Source organism: Danio rerio, chromosome 9, assembly GCF_052040795.2.
Source record: "Danio rerio strain M-AB ecotype USA chromosome 9, GRCz13ab, whole genome shotgun sequence".
Lineage (NCBI taxonomy): Eukaryota > Metazoa > Chordata > Actinopteri > Cypriniformes > Danionidae > Danio > Danio rerio.
In genome coordinates this window covers 35,324,349-35,339,965 of record NC_141029.1, presented here as the reverse complement: position 1 = coordinate 35,339,965, position 15,617 = coordinate 35,324,349, and the positions used below count along the sequence as shown (strand labels likewise).

The following is a 15,617-nucleotide window of genomic DNA, read 5'->3' as shown; positions in this document are numbered from 1 at the left end:
GTTTGCTGAGGCACATTCTGGTTCATAGGTGTTGATGGTGAAGTTAAGGGATTTAAGGAAAACATTTTTTTATGTGGCATGGAAGTTTTCTCCAATGTCTTTGGAGGGATAGTAAAAAAAAAAAAAAAAAAAAAGAAACTTCTGTCATCATTTACTTAAATTGTTTCAAACATTTTTGGATTTCTTACCCATTTTTGAATTTTTTTTTATGTTGGAAACTTGTTCACTTCTATATATATATTTTCTTTCTATGAATGTTGGTGGTTACCAATTTGCAGCATTCTCCATAATTCTCTTTTCATGTTCAGTAGAATTAAACAACTCAAAAGGGAAAGTGTAATTTTAGGTGAGCTGGTTTTTATGAATGAATGGACCACACAGGCCAATTTAAAGGACTCAGAGACTTTTTTCCCCCATTTGTCATATTTCACCGCCTCTAAAATTTACCCTGAGCTCATCTGACTCAGCCATTCAGAACACATCTCTAGAGCTGAACACCCCACCTCTCCCGTGTGACTGAGTTATTCTGTAACTTGGCACCTCTACAAAGAAATGTAAAATATGGATTTTCGTTATTTCTTTAATAATTACAAAATGGGAAAAGCGGTTATATTGATTTTTAGGTCTCATGTGCTCTTCGAGTCATAAAAGGAGACAGAATTGATGGTAAATGGCTGTGTTAAAATGTAATATCTTGTCAATTAATATTGTAGAAGTGCTGCTGTTCATTTTACTCTATAGATTCAGATTTAATGACACTGTGCATAACTTGTACATCTATTGTACATCTCCTTCATCATGAAACAGACAATCAATATATTTCCATCCAAAGATGTGAATGAGATTCCTGCGCAAAATGGAATATCGCATAAAACATCTGCAAATAAAGCACTGTTTCCATCCAACGAGACAGAAATAATTCATCACTTCCTGATTAACTGGTGCCAAATATAAAAAAGAAAAATGAAATTTGCAGAGAGGAGAAGCCAATGTGGGTCTTTTTAAGTAATAAATTACTCCATCTAAATATGAAGATGAAATTCAATGCATGCTGGGGATTTGAAGATGTGAGGCTGCACTTTTGGAACTCAGATGCTTAAGACAGCTATGGGAGGTAATAATATAAAACCACTGTGATGACAGACTTTGGCAAAGGCATTTTAGTATGACCAAAACAACATTTCAGATGTTGATGAATGTGGTCTGTCCGTTATTGCCGTCCCATCGCACGAGTTTTATCATTACATGATCTGTTCAGACAAAAAGATATAACTTTTTTGATGCACATGCTGATATTTACTTGATAATTGTGTTTCCATCATAGCTCATGTACATTTTTTATTGCATGAAAAACTAGTTTAGTCTGCTTAGTTGTGCATTTTTTATGGCCATTTTCAAAATATATGCCCATCTTGATGTTCCCTGTAAGCATTTTTTAATGAGGTATTCTAAAGTGCGCATAAAAAGAATGGACAGATAGAACTACTGAGAACACTGCTTCAATGTTCTCCATCATCCAGTTCTTGACCTTTTTAAGTATAACACTGCAGTCATGTCATTTCAAGGTTCCTAGTCATGGTGCGATCAGGAAAATTAGTTATTGGGGAACCAGGCTGGTGGCAAGTTCCTATAACTTTTAATGTTTCTGAAGCTATGGTATAGAAGTCCCCAATTACTCCAATCAGCTGTTTTATTTATCAGCTGGTCTGAATCTCTAAACCGTAAACCTGCTGCTACAAGACTCTCCATGGGAGAAGAGGAGTAGAGATCACGGGTGTGTGGTATTACTGTGTGTGTGTGTGTGTGTGTGTGTGTGTGTGTGTGTGTGTGTGTGTGTGTGTGTGTGTGTGTGTGTGTGTGTGTGTGTGTCACGGGTGTGTGGTATTACTGTGTGTCTGCGTGTGTGTGTGTGTGTCACGGGTGTGTGGTATTACTGTGTGTCTGTGTATGTGTGTGCGCGTGTGCGTGTGCGTGTGCGCGCGTGTGCGTGCGCGCATTCATCAGCACCTGAGTTGGATTTCGTGTGAGCCACGAAGGGTCACACTTAGTGTGGATGGTTGGTAACACAGTGAGTCCCCTGCGCCTATCAGCACCTCTGAATCAAATGTCAGCTGCAGTTTTCTCTTTCTCCAATTATAGGAAAACGGTTTAATGTTTTAAATGCCTTTACACATTGTGTGAAATTCCTTTGTATGTGTTAACTCACAGCATGCACAAGTTGAAAACTTGAGTTAGATGTCAGTGTTACAGTATATGCTGTTTATTGAATTCTGACTGTCTTATTATGTATTTTTCTTCAATTATGGTTACTTTTATATTTCAAAGTTTAATTTTGGTTAAACTAACCTTTTTAAAATAAATTTTCATAAGGCTCACATATGTTGCTGTGGTGGGAGGTGCAGTTAAATTAAGATTGGCCACCAGGCTGGTCAAATTTAGCCATGAAACCTCCTATACAAAATTGGTCAGTCTTTCAGTTTCATTGTTAAACCCCTCTATATACAGCTATACATTGTTATTAGATAAACTAAATCAATTAAGCCATTGTCACACTTTTCGCCCCATAGACTTCAATTCATACATGCAAATGTGACACTGTAGAAGCTTGTACATCACGTCTCTGCGTTGCAAAGTTCAAGCTTGGTGAACTCTGACCTCCAAAATCGCATCATCTGACTGTCTGAAACCAATCGAAGATCAAAACATGACCTCTCTGTACAGAAATTTAAAACATGGACCATTCAGTCTCTTTTTTTAATGTCTAATCATCTTGCTTAATCCCATTATTATAGACATTTTTTGGTTATACGACTTTCACAAGCTCAAACTCTAGTGTGACCGTGGCATTAGTGAAATGTGTATTTTAAGTGAGTTTTTCCTCCACCACCTGTGAAATTGAAGGCCAAACATACTCCTAGTTGAAGAGACACACACTCACAGGATGTGCTGCAATGTGTCAGAATGTGTCAGCGCTCTCCACACAGTGTGGGTTTCAGTGTGTAGGCTATCGTTTAGAAATACACTTCAAATGATTGCTGTGCATTTGATAAAAGACTGTTACTCAGAGATATTAACTCCTCTTTCAGAAAGATGCATGTTCTTCTTCTGTTTAAGAGGGGACCAAAATGACTAGGTGTAAAGCAGAAGAGCTCCTCCTGCCTCCCTCTACAACACTTTACCATCTTGTCTCTCTGGACTCTCTATAGTATCCTTCATCATCACTTACCTATTCTGGGATATTTGACAAAACAGGAAGCATGGTGAGCTATTCCGAATGCTTGATTGAGGCCTGTGCCTTTTTTTGTGAGGATGTGGTGTTGATGTCATTATTTTAAATGGCTCAGGGGTCAGTGGTCTGGTTAGTGGAGCTCAGCGTCTCTGATACTCCGTTTGATGGATCACTGTTTACTCGGGTTAGTGACAGCGCTGCTGTGATGGAGAGAGGCCACATATGCTTGAGTCGCAGCCCAGCATAATTATTAGCTTGCAATTTGTCTCAGCCTCAGTCGACACACACACACACACACGCACTGACACAGAAATAGCATGACATGGCTGCGGTTTTAATCTAGTTGGCTGACGTTAGATAACTTTCAGTAGTAGGGTTGCACAGGTCTTTATTAGTCTCTCAGGACTGCCGCACTGAACTCATGAGTAAGTTTACCAAGAATGAGAGAATTGTGGTGCGCCAGATCCTGTTTGTTGCATTTCAAACACTGGACAAACTAACATTTTTATTCACACAGTTTTTCAGGCCTTTATTTCTGTTTAATCGGAATGCCTGTAGCCTGAGTTAGATATAGTGAACTAGATTTTGCGTTGATGGTATTACAGGGTGTCCGCAGGGTCTTAAAGTCTTAAAATGTCTTAAATTCACAGAAATGTTGTGTAATAGGTCTTAAATCATGTTAAACAGGTCTTCATTTTAAAAGTTGACTATCTATCTATCTATCTGTCTGTCTGTCTGTCTGTCTGTCTTTAATTTTTTTTATTGCAAAGAGATGTTTATTTTATAACAGCTATTAGAAATTATACAGCTTTTTTTGTTTTTGAATTCCATACTCAGGAAAAGAAAACAAATAATCTTCATAATAATTTTCCTATTATTCCTAACTATTTACTGACGAAAGTGTGAGTGGACATAATATTTATTAATAGGCATGAAGCTTAAGGTTTTTTAACACAAACGCATTAGGTTGAATAGGAGTCATACTCAATTCATTTGGACCAAAAGCAAACAAATATATTTTTTGGATTATTCATGTAGTTTTCTTCATAATACATATACTTTTCAATGTTTTACTTGTCATTAAAAAAGAAACACATGGCACTGAAAACAAAGAAAGGAAATATAATAATAGAGACACTAGCTACTCCCAATCCTTTAAATAAGAAAATAAAAAAGGATACTCTTCAGTGCACTCGTCATAAAAATAATGTTGATGGTGGACAGTATCTAGAAGCGCAAGAGGACAGAATGAGAAGACAGAAAAAGCAACAGCATACACTGGGAAAATATTTAATAGCCCTAGTTTCATGAAAACAGCTTACAGTTTTTTTTACAGAATGCCTTCTAGGATTTTAAATACAAATTCTTTATTTTTCAGATTTGGTGGTAACTTTGTGAATACTTCATTATTATTCGACAAATGCTTCAAGATGACTTTATTTTCTTTAGATCAAGTGTCAAGTAAATCGGATTCACAGGATTGTGACACATTAAAGAATACATATCCTCTGCTTTAAAGGAGACATGTATTCTTGCCTTGAGTTGATCAGATAACATATCTTCGTAGACGGGATGTGATGACATATTTGTTTTTTTTGGTTTGCATTGCTGCCCTCCAATCTCAATGTTTCAGGTTTTGAAAACAATCATAGTTTAGTTGTGATAAAATGTTTTAATAAAAATAAAGTGAGAGCATGTTTTCCCAGTACACATACACAGCACAGCAATATTACTAGCAATAGCTGAAGCTGAATATTCCTCCTCCTTGCATATTTTACAGTATGTATTGTCATATTAATGCATATAAATAAAAGAATAAAAAATATTGCTTATAACGGTGATAGAAAATGTGTTGTTTATTTTATTCAAGTGGAAAGTATATATTTAGATTATTATTATTTTTTGTAAATATCTTCTCCCAGCCCATGTAAGTTTTAGTCCTATAGTTCACTGCACACTAGCTTGATGAACTTCTCTATCTTCATATCCTCAAAGAAGAGAAAGCTCTGTCATTAGATCTGTAAACTCCAGTGGCCGGTGGGAGGCTGGTGTATGCCAGCCTGAGCGAACAATGACATTTCATTCATCATATATGGTTGTAATTATCTTGGCTGTGTTTTTCCCCCTCTTTTTCTTCAGGTTCAGCAGCATCGTCCACCTTAAGGGCTTTTTAATGTCATTTTTATGACTGCCAGGAAGACATTGTGAAGCTATAAAAAGCACGCTGGGACTTATAGTCTTTCCAATTGTATATTCTGGGGCAGAAATGATCTATCTGCATTACTCTCTTATTCTGGCTCTTTTTTGTCTAATTTTATCAGTAGATCTTTGGATGTGCATTAGGAGTTGCAATAGAAGGATCACAAAATTAGTCTAAAGGCCTACTCACACTATGCCATCCGTACCGTGCCCAGGTCCGTTTCCCTTATCGTTTGAGAAGTGTGAGTGCGCTGAATCGGGCTCAAGCACGGTTCTCTTGGCCGGCCCTGGCCCGGTTGGAAGAGGTGTGCCTGAGCGCAGTTCACTTGGGCTTTGGGGAGATGGGGGTGTGGTTAGAGAGGGGGTTTATTTTGTTGTCAAACCGAGGTAAGAGGGTGGGGGGGGGGGGGGGGGTCATTTTGGAAGGGCACTTTATATCCAAGACTAAAAAGGGCATGTGCACTGCACAGGTTGAGCCCTATGTGTGCACGTGCCTGAAGCGAGACGTGACTTTTACGGGGCAGTTTCATATGGATTTATTAATCATTCTTACTGTTCAGTGAACGCAAACTGCCGTAGTTTATTAAAGATGAGAACTCCTCACAGCACGACAGCTGCGCGGCTTCAGCACAAGGGCTTTATGATTGTTTTTGAGCACCAAAAGTGGCGGATCTGTTCGGCGAAATATCTGACTGCGTGTCACCGCATCCCTGAGGACTGTTTGGCGAAACATTTGACTGCATGTCACTGCATAACAAACGACTGAAACAATATAACTAGAGAAATCTCCACTGTGCTGCTGAGTGAGAGAGCGCTTCTCACTGAACAGCGCAGCAGCGATGACGTAAGCGTGCCGAGGCCCGTTTGTGGTGTGAGCGCGGGCCGTCGGGGGAGACGGGAGGGGGGACAAGTATGCTTTTGCCCGGTTCGAGGCAACTGTACCTAGTGTGAGTGTGGCCTAACAAGCCTTTAACTTGATGAGCAAACAAACAGTATTCATGATTATTTTTACATAACCAGCAGTGTTTTATCTTTTAGTTTTTACTGCAATATTTGGACAGGTCAACATCTTAAACTGGATCATTTTGGCTTTTTTAAAAAAATGCAAAATAAGTCTCTGAAGTCCCTAAAGTCTGTGTTTGTGTGTGTCTGTGTGCCTGTCTGTGTGTCTGTGAGTAAAGTTTGAGCCCAAAATACCTCATAAATGTTTTATAACTCTTTGAAACTGCCCCTTTAAGGCTCTGATCTAAATTTTGCCATTTTAGTGATTGTGGCTTTAAAAATTAAATGAGATTTTTTGCAGCGGATGTCTAGTTCTGATTCCTTGTCATGGTTATCAGCCTATACCGAGTACTGATTCTGATGCTTCAAGCTTTTATAAAACTTTGCTACTGCATAAAGCACATTTTCTCTTCTAGAATAATAAAGTGAAGATAGTGAAGATCTCCTCTTAAATAAGAATGCTGAATATATCCCTTAAACACGTCTCTTAGAACTATTTACTGTGGACATGTAATGGTTGAAGCAGCTTTAAAAAAAATTATAGTTCAAACAGATCTTTTTTTGGAAACATGATGGAAGAAGAATTCAACAAGACTCAATGAAGAAAAAGTTTAGAGTGCATATTTGCTTAAGAAGTTAAAATGCACAGCTATAAATCTATCATTTCTTCTTTCAGGGCTGTTTGTTGCAATAAATATATTACAAGTTATATTATTAAATATATTGGAAAAAAAAGCTTATATTTTCCTAATATTTAAAGCCAGGTTTTAGTGAACTTGCATTAGTCAAAAACTCAGTTCTTATATGTAAGAAGCCCTAAATACAAGTGTATACTAAATACAAGGCCATTTGAATATATTGCTCAGCTCTAACTATTGAAAGCAGCAGCTCTGGACAGCTTCTGTGTTGGCAGCGTAGAGATTGCTCATGCCCGTGAACATCATTTACCTCTTCACGAGTTGTAGCGCTGCTGATGAGTGCTCGTGTGACTTTCTCTGTGTGTAAACTCATAAACAAACACTTGCGATCATTTCAAGAGATCGGCCAGATTGGAGAGTACCGATCGAGTCATGAAATTGAAGCCGATACTGATGTTTGGTTAATCAAAGCACGCCTAATAAACACCCATGTGTCAGCATAGTGGCAGATTCAAAACTCTGATGCTGCATTCACACCAGACGTGGAAGAAGCGTCAAGAGCGAGTGATTTACATTTTAAGTCAATGCAAAGATGCAAACGTAGGGGCGTGATTATGACGTAGAGCCTGTTGTTGGTGTCCCATTTAGCAACAAAGTTAAAGTCACCAGGGTGACCGAAGCCCTGCCCATGACGCTTTTCTGTGTCTGTTGTGAAGCTGATTTGATGCCCGAATGAAGCGAGTAAACTCAAAATGTTCACGTCTCTATTTATGCGCAAATATCTTGTTTTATCTGCACATACCGCGTCTGGTGGGAACACAGCATTATGGCGGATGACTGCTTCTCAGGCCTGTTTATGCTAATATTGGAGAGATAGTCACTAATGGATGGGGCTTTCCTCTTCCGGTGACATAAGGGAGAATGTCGATCAAAGCATTTCTACAGACTGTTTTAATGAAGTGTAATTATTAAAACTATAATAATTATTTTTTATCATTAGAGGCTGGTTATAAAAAAATGTCATTTATTATAAAATAGATTTCTGCCTTTAAATAAAAGGTATTAGTTTGTCATATAATCAATAATTTAATGTTTTCTTCCCTTTTTTAAGATGCGCAGAAGTCCTCATCCCGTGCTGTAAATCTCGTTGAAATATCTGCACTCTCTGCAACCTTCAAAACTCTCATCTGCTTTCAGAGAGATTGGCATACATTTCATCCTTTATAGAGCAAGAGAGACGGATCGAGCGGCTTCACAGTTGCAGTTGAATTGAAGGTCTTTCCTGCGGTTGTAAATTGCCCAAGTGATTGTGAGAATATTTCACCCCTTTATTAGTTATGGCTCCAAATTGAGTGATGGTCCTCATTCTTCAGCAGATACCCTGTGTGTTTCACAGACTAATGCAATTCTGTGTGCACGGCTTGATATGCCTGCTTATCTTTATAGGATGATATATACATGTTCAGTTTTTTCCATTCTTTGCTCTATAAATGGGCAATTGCTTGCATTCCTCTCAGTGCTCTTTATTTACCGCGTCAGGGTGACAGATTGTTTCCATATTCTCCTCTGTGCCATTGTGTCTCATATGTGCTTTATTGCAGCAGGAGGACATCAAATGTTAATGCAGTTAAAAGAGAAATGTGTTCTCTAAAACATTCAAACGGTTAATGCGCTGTATATCCTTCCCTTGTGTGCGGAAAACCCCCAGAATAGCTGAACGGGAGACAGTATCTCTAACAAGCAATCTGTTGTAAAGATACTTTTGCAATAGGCATGAATGGATCTGTGCCTAATAAAAGAAGGTGAAACATTTATTTAACTACAAATATTCCAATCGTGCTTGTTAGCATAAATGCGGTGCTTCACACTCTCTAAAAATCTCACAAAGCACGGAAGCTGTTTTAGCATAACTGTGTCATGATTTTTCATCATCCCACTTCAAGTGTCTTTGTGAATGTGACACCACTGCACAATGGTAATGCATAATAATTAAAGGAGTACTTCACCCTAGATAGAAATTGTTGCTATCAATTATTCAACCTTCTGTGGTTTTAAATCTGTACGACGACTTTTTTCTATAAAGAGAATATTGACACTGCTACTTTCATTAAAGTGAAACAGAATAAGAGTAGATGCTATTTTTTTCCAGTTTCTATTGCTGTTACTGCAAGAATAATAAATGCTTACTGTTACAATACTCTATTATAGAGTTACAGAACAGATTAAACACATTTAACTAACAAAATTTAAACATTTATTTCTTTTAAAATGTTATATTGTGTGTTTTTTTATTACTAAATTATATTTTTTATTAACTTGGTATATTTTACTGCAATAAAATAGGACTCTAACATCAATGCCCACAATACAATTTTGACACTAGTTATGTCTACATTTTTCTAAGGGTTTTTTTGATGGGTTTTTCCAATTTGAGTAAAATATGTTCTCTGATGGACTGGAAGATTCCTGAATGTTTTACTCTACATTGTGAATTAAATGAACCCAAACTGAAAATAATATTATTGAAGCAGTGAATTAGTCTTCTGGATCACAGTTGCTGCCTTCAGCTTTGTATATTATATTTTATACATTTTATTGTATCTGTCTTTTTGATGAGATGTTAAACCAAGGCCCTGACTCTCTGTGGTAATTAAATCTGTCACTCTATCACTGTTTCTCCACTCCTGGACCTGGACCTATAGCTGGTGTTTGGTGAGCACATTGGCGCCGTTGTCCTGTGGGTGTATGGCCGTACATGATAAATGCACTATAAATAAACACATTACATTATATCTTTCAATTGTTTGGTTTAAAGGTGCCCTATTAATATAGCTGAATCTTAAGAAATCGGTATATAGAAATGGCCTTAACGTGAACATCAGACATCGTTTCCTCATCCTTATTAATAACATAAAGTATAGTGCTTTCGTATAAAGCCCCTGTTTACAAGAGGCCAATCAGAACACAAAACAGTCTGTTGCGTTACTCACAGTGCACACCCTCAGCATTTATTTTAGGTCATGTTTTTTGTCGTCTGGACTTGACGAGCAGCCGCATCATCAGATTATTAGCCAAAACACATACTAAAATGTTGAAAACATATTGACCAAATTTAGTCAGTATGGACCTTCTGGTTCTAGGGATATTTTATGGAGTTATAAATGAGCATAAAAAAATCTAAGTCTATGCGGGATCTTAAATAGTCAATTTCAAAGTCAAACTGTTTGATTTCAAAATCAAAATTTTAGGCCTTAAAAATTCCAAAAGTCACTGAAATACAAGGTTGTAGGTCTTGAATCTTTTTAAACACATCTTAAATTTCCTTTGTTGACAGTATAAAATGCTGGGCTCCACACAATTTCTTCATGTTGTTCCAACACAAATCAATTAAGTTAACTGTTTTTACTATAGTTTTAACTTAAACATTTTTCAAATTTAAGTGGATTGAACATAAAACTATTAAGCTGTTCCAAAAAAAAAAACTTATGAATTGTGTTGTTTTAAATCATTTTATATAAGTAGTTTAAAAAGTGGCAAAAGTCATTTTTTAAGTGTGTGTACTGTGAGGCTCACATCCAATAACCAACAATAAAACTATATTCATAACGAATATTTTAACAGCCTTTTATGCAAATATTCAGTTTTTTTATGTTAAAAATAAATGTATGTATACAACTATGGTCTGCTTGCTTTGACACATTATTTAAAAATACGTGGCTAAGAAATAACTAATTTGAAATAGTTTTTTATGGGGTGAGTAGTTTTTAGTTTTTTCTGCTGGGTCATTAAAAGAATTCTTAGCGTTTAGCCCTATAAACAGATAGTGTCTGAAATGTCATTCTTCATGGTCTTCAAAGGGTCTTAAAGTCTTAAATTTGACTTTGTGAAACCTGCAGAAACTCTGGTTTATGAAAATTTAGTTTTAACTTGCATATGCCGAGATATCAGAGAACAATTGAACTAATGCAGTGTATGACACCTTTAAAGAAATATTAACAATTAATTGCAGTATAGTACATTAATAATTAAAAAAGTATAGAGTGGAAAACGAAGTCTAAATTGAATCAGAAAAAAACATTAAAAGGAGAGAATTGCAAGCCAGATTTGAATTTATCTCGTCCCATATTAACACTAGTTTAGGACACGTATTTGAAGGACTAGACCATCTGCCCATCTCTTCAAAACACACTTGCTCACACACAGCGCATAGTGGAAGATAAAGCGAAGCATAGTCCAGGGGGACAGCAGAAGGTCAGGAGAGTGTGAGTGTGTTTGTGTTTATCTGTCAAAGAAGATGAGAGGGATTGTTCAGGTGCTGGATGTCTGCCGTCAGATCCTTGCTGCTGCAGTCAGCCGACATGTTTTATCACCCTGAAAAATTACTGCGGCTCAGCTAGCCTTCAACTGAGAATCTGGAAAATCTTCACTGAGAGTGTCATATGGACATGCTGAGGAGTGTGTTGGGAGACATTTGGCCACTTGTAGACACTGATACTCCAGGGAACGTCCCATGGGAGGCTCCCTGGATAGAGATGGATATGTGAGTGTGTTCAGACTGTGGGGGAATGTTGTGCCAAACATCCACGCCAAGCTGCCTCTTCTCTTTGAGGAAATGCCACTCTCAGATTTCAAATGTTTTCCTCCTCAGATAATCAAGCTTCCATTGCTTTATAGTTAGAAAAGAAATTGAGTAAACGGAACTAAAACAAGCTATTAAGGATGTTAAAACAGTAGACGATTGACTGATAACCATCAACAATAGACTGTTGAAGAGAAAAGACACAGACACCGGACAAGAGGGAATATTTCTTTTGTGAATGTGGTGTTTGTGTAATTTCAGAAGCTGTTTGTAAAAGTGATAGTTCACCCAAAATTGAAAATTATGTTTTTAATTCTCATCCTCATCTTGTTGAAACCCCATGAGACCTTAGTTCATATTTGGAATACAATTTAAAGGTCCCATGAAATGACTATGCATTTTTTTAGATGTTAGTATCAGTATTGTTTGTTCTTCTATAAGCTTGTGTGCTCCAAAACAGTGGCAAAATTCAGTTGTAGAAGATATAAAACCAATAAAAGCATGTAGTTAGTCACTTCCGCCTAAATGAATCAACGGTTTTATTCATGTCACCTCATACTTCAGTTTCTTATCAGATTGTGACCAATCAAATGCTTTCTAGTATCTGACATGCCCCGGCCCTTCAAGATCCTTCTCATTTGATGCCCTTGAGCTCAACCACTCTCACTGGTAAAATGGAGATAAAATAAAATGCTATTGGCCTATTTTAAAAAGATGAGGGGCTACAGTGTCGCACCCCATCTTCATGTTTTGGTTGAGATTAGGTCAAACATTGAATAAAAATACAGATTTCAAAGCACTTCACGGTACCTTTAAGATATTTTATATGAAATCTGAGAGCTTCCTCATCCTTCATATGCTCATTCTAAGTCTAGCAAAATAGCAAACACATCCGCAACATAATATTGTGCAGTTCACTGGGTGAATCAGAATATTATGAAGCTACAAGAATCCTTTTGTGCATATACAGCAAAAATAAAGACTTTATTCAACAGTTTCTTATGCTCAGTGTCAGTATAGGGGGCGTCTTCACTCTTTGCACTGATGTATACATCAAATGCACATATACGGAACTTCTGAGGTATATGTCATAAAGAGTTCAGTGCTCCTGTGAATACGGGCCCTTTACTTTAAATTTGATTGGTTTCATCCTAACACAAGATGACTAAAATGCACTGTTTGGCACTGCTTCAGTGGCTTGAATAAGAAACCTTAAAGTTACTGTTCCATACAATATTCTGCAAATTAGGAAAAGCGTACGTGCATTTGGGCATTGTAGTTTTTTTATTGTTCTGTTATATTCATGATGGCTCATGAGCTTTGATTAGTTCAGTTGCACAATTTTTTCTGTCACAAATGCAAATTAATTGTCACCCTGTTGAGCCCTGATTGTTCCAGTACAATGAAAAAAATTAAGGAAAATTACCTTTCCTCTAATTTTAAAGCCATTTTTGTATAGTAAAGCCACAAGAGGTACCTTATAGTGATTTTAAATCATTTGTAAGTATCACTGTTTTGGTGACAGTGGCCTTATTATAAAAGTCAGTGTTTGCTATATTCCTGTATATTATTGTATAATAAATTTGTATATATAGTTTGAGAACATCGTGAGTTCAACGTGATCTTATTTGTGTATGCCTTTTTTTTTAACTCTGTTTGGGGGTTAAGGATTCTAGGAAGCTTGACAGTATATTTGTTTTCTTTTATTTTTATGTAGGTTGTGTAGAGGTTTAAAAAGTAAAAAATATTTTGTTCTGTATTTTGGCCTTGTTTGGCTTTTAAACTTTTATACCCACTTTTTGCTTTTAAAGTGTTTGTTATTGTTAAACCTTTTCTGGTATTGAGACTTGTTTCCTCCCTCCTGTCACAACTAACAGTTGTAACAATTAATTTTATGTCTGCTTAACTGTATATTATGTCATTTTGGACACCAACACATCATGTTAATCTGCAAACAGGCTGTAAAAAGTGTGTCTAAACATGGTAATTTTGCCATTTTTGAAGCACCCAGTATATCCAGGTGTTGCCATAGTAATGGACTGGTCATTAAAAGGCCAGAAGCGATGCCAAAGGGCTGAACTGCCACAGCACACAGCGGGATTAAGATGAGCCATTCACAAACTCTTATGAGCTTAAAAATAGTGGTCCTTAAAACTCTGGATATTTAAGCTGCACTTAGACATACATACACTGCCTTTAGAAAGTTTGGGGTCGGTAAGATGCTTTTCGTATACAGTATATAATATACTGTATGCTATTTTAAAACATTAATTCCGGTGATGGTACGGTAAATCTGAATCTTCAGCCATTATTCTGCTCTTCAGTGTCACATGATCCTTCAGGAATCTTCATTATATGCACACAAGAAGAAACATAACGTATTATTGTTAATATTTAAAAACAATCTTTCATGGTAAATGTATCTTCTTTTTCAAAAGCATTTATTTACAATAGAACTGTTTTATAACTTTATAAATATCTATAGCGTTGCTTTTAATTAATTTAATTTGAATAAAATGTTGTTGTTTTTTTAAATCTTGCAAGAAAACAACCTTGAAAAAGTACAATGTATGAATTAAACAACACTTGTTTCTACATTTTAATATCAAGCCTGATAGCAAGAGCTCAGTTCATAAGCACAGCATTTCAAGTGGAAGACAAAAGGTTTGTTTGTTAAACATAATTGAAAATAGTTCATGTCAAGTGTCATATAAACATTTTATATTATGCCATTTAGTGAGCCCTTTTTGTAAAATGTTCATTTGCATTTACCGACTCTATCTCTACAGTGCCTATCTGCTTGCTAAGTGTGACGTCATGCAAGGTGGGTCCTAGCGGCATATCAAACTGTATTGGGAGGCTCAACATATGGTAATAATAAACATTAGCAAAGCGAAATTGTTAAAACATTGGTGTCTGTGATGCAACAAGTCCAGAGACTGATGTGTACACCATGATTTTATATAAAATTTACTTTATTGTGTGATATGACCAAAAAGTGGTCATGAACGAATATTTTCTCAATTCAAATGAGTAACGGCTTGGACCCGGACACATTATTCCATATGTCAGGACTTGACAAGCGGATAGATGAAGATGATCCATACAGCAGTCTGCATACAGTGCTCAACATACAGTACACTCTTCACAAATCTCTCATTTAGATTGATATTTTCTATAGGAAGCTATACAATATTAAATTTGTACATATGCATTAGGTTAGTCCGTGCTGAAATCAAATCTGGAGCTAATCCAACAAAATAACTTACGAAAGCGGTCCAAAATGAGTACACCCAAATTTTAGGTTATAGAAAAACATTAAATAAAAAAGTTAAAAGAGCAAAATTCAACAGAAATAAAAAGTGTATAAATTGAATTGAAAATTGAAATTTTGTGGTTTGTTATTGTTTCCCCCAATATTTCGCTTGAATTTAAATCTATTACTTTTTATTTCTAAAGATATTCGTTGACTAATATATAACTTTAATAAATATATCTGTTTAATAAATCTGTTTTGTTCAAATATTCCAAAATGTCTTACCTACACTCCCTGACAAAAGTCTTGCCGTTGACCCCAGTTGTAAGAGCAACAAATAATAACTTGACTTTTGTAGTTGATCATTTGGAAAAGTGGCAGAAGGAAGATTTATTTTTCAGGTGAATCATCTATTGAACTGCACCCTAATCATCACCAATACTGCAAAATAACTTTTGGAACCTGCATGGACCCAAGGTTCTCACAGAAATCAGTCAATGTTGGTGAAAGAACAATCATGGTTTGGGGATACATTCAGTATGGGGATGTGCAAGAGATCTGCAGAGTGGATGACAACATCAACTGAAGGAGAAGGCATTGCAGATGAATCCAAAGAATCTTGATGAACTCACAGGAGTTATACACAATATTATTTCTTTTTGCACCATGACATTGTTCTATACCAGGGGTGTCCAAACTCAGTCCTGGAGGGCC

General features: G+C 36.4%; 1 protein-coding gene across 50 annotated transcripts in view; it reads left to right on the top strand.

Annotated features, from left to right (window-relative positions):
• The window catches only part of caska (calcium/calmodulin-dependent serine protein kinase a), a 243,950-nt gene that overhangs the window by 144,523 nt on the left and 83,810 nt on the right, over positions 1-15,617 (top strand). The window lies entirely within an intron of this gene.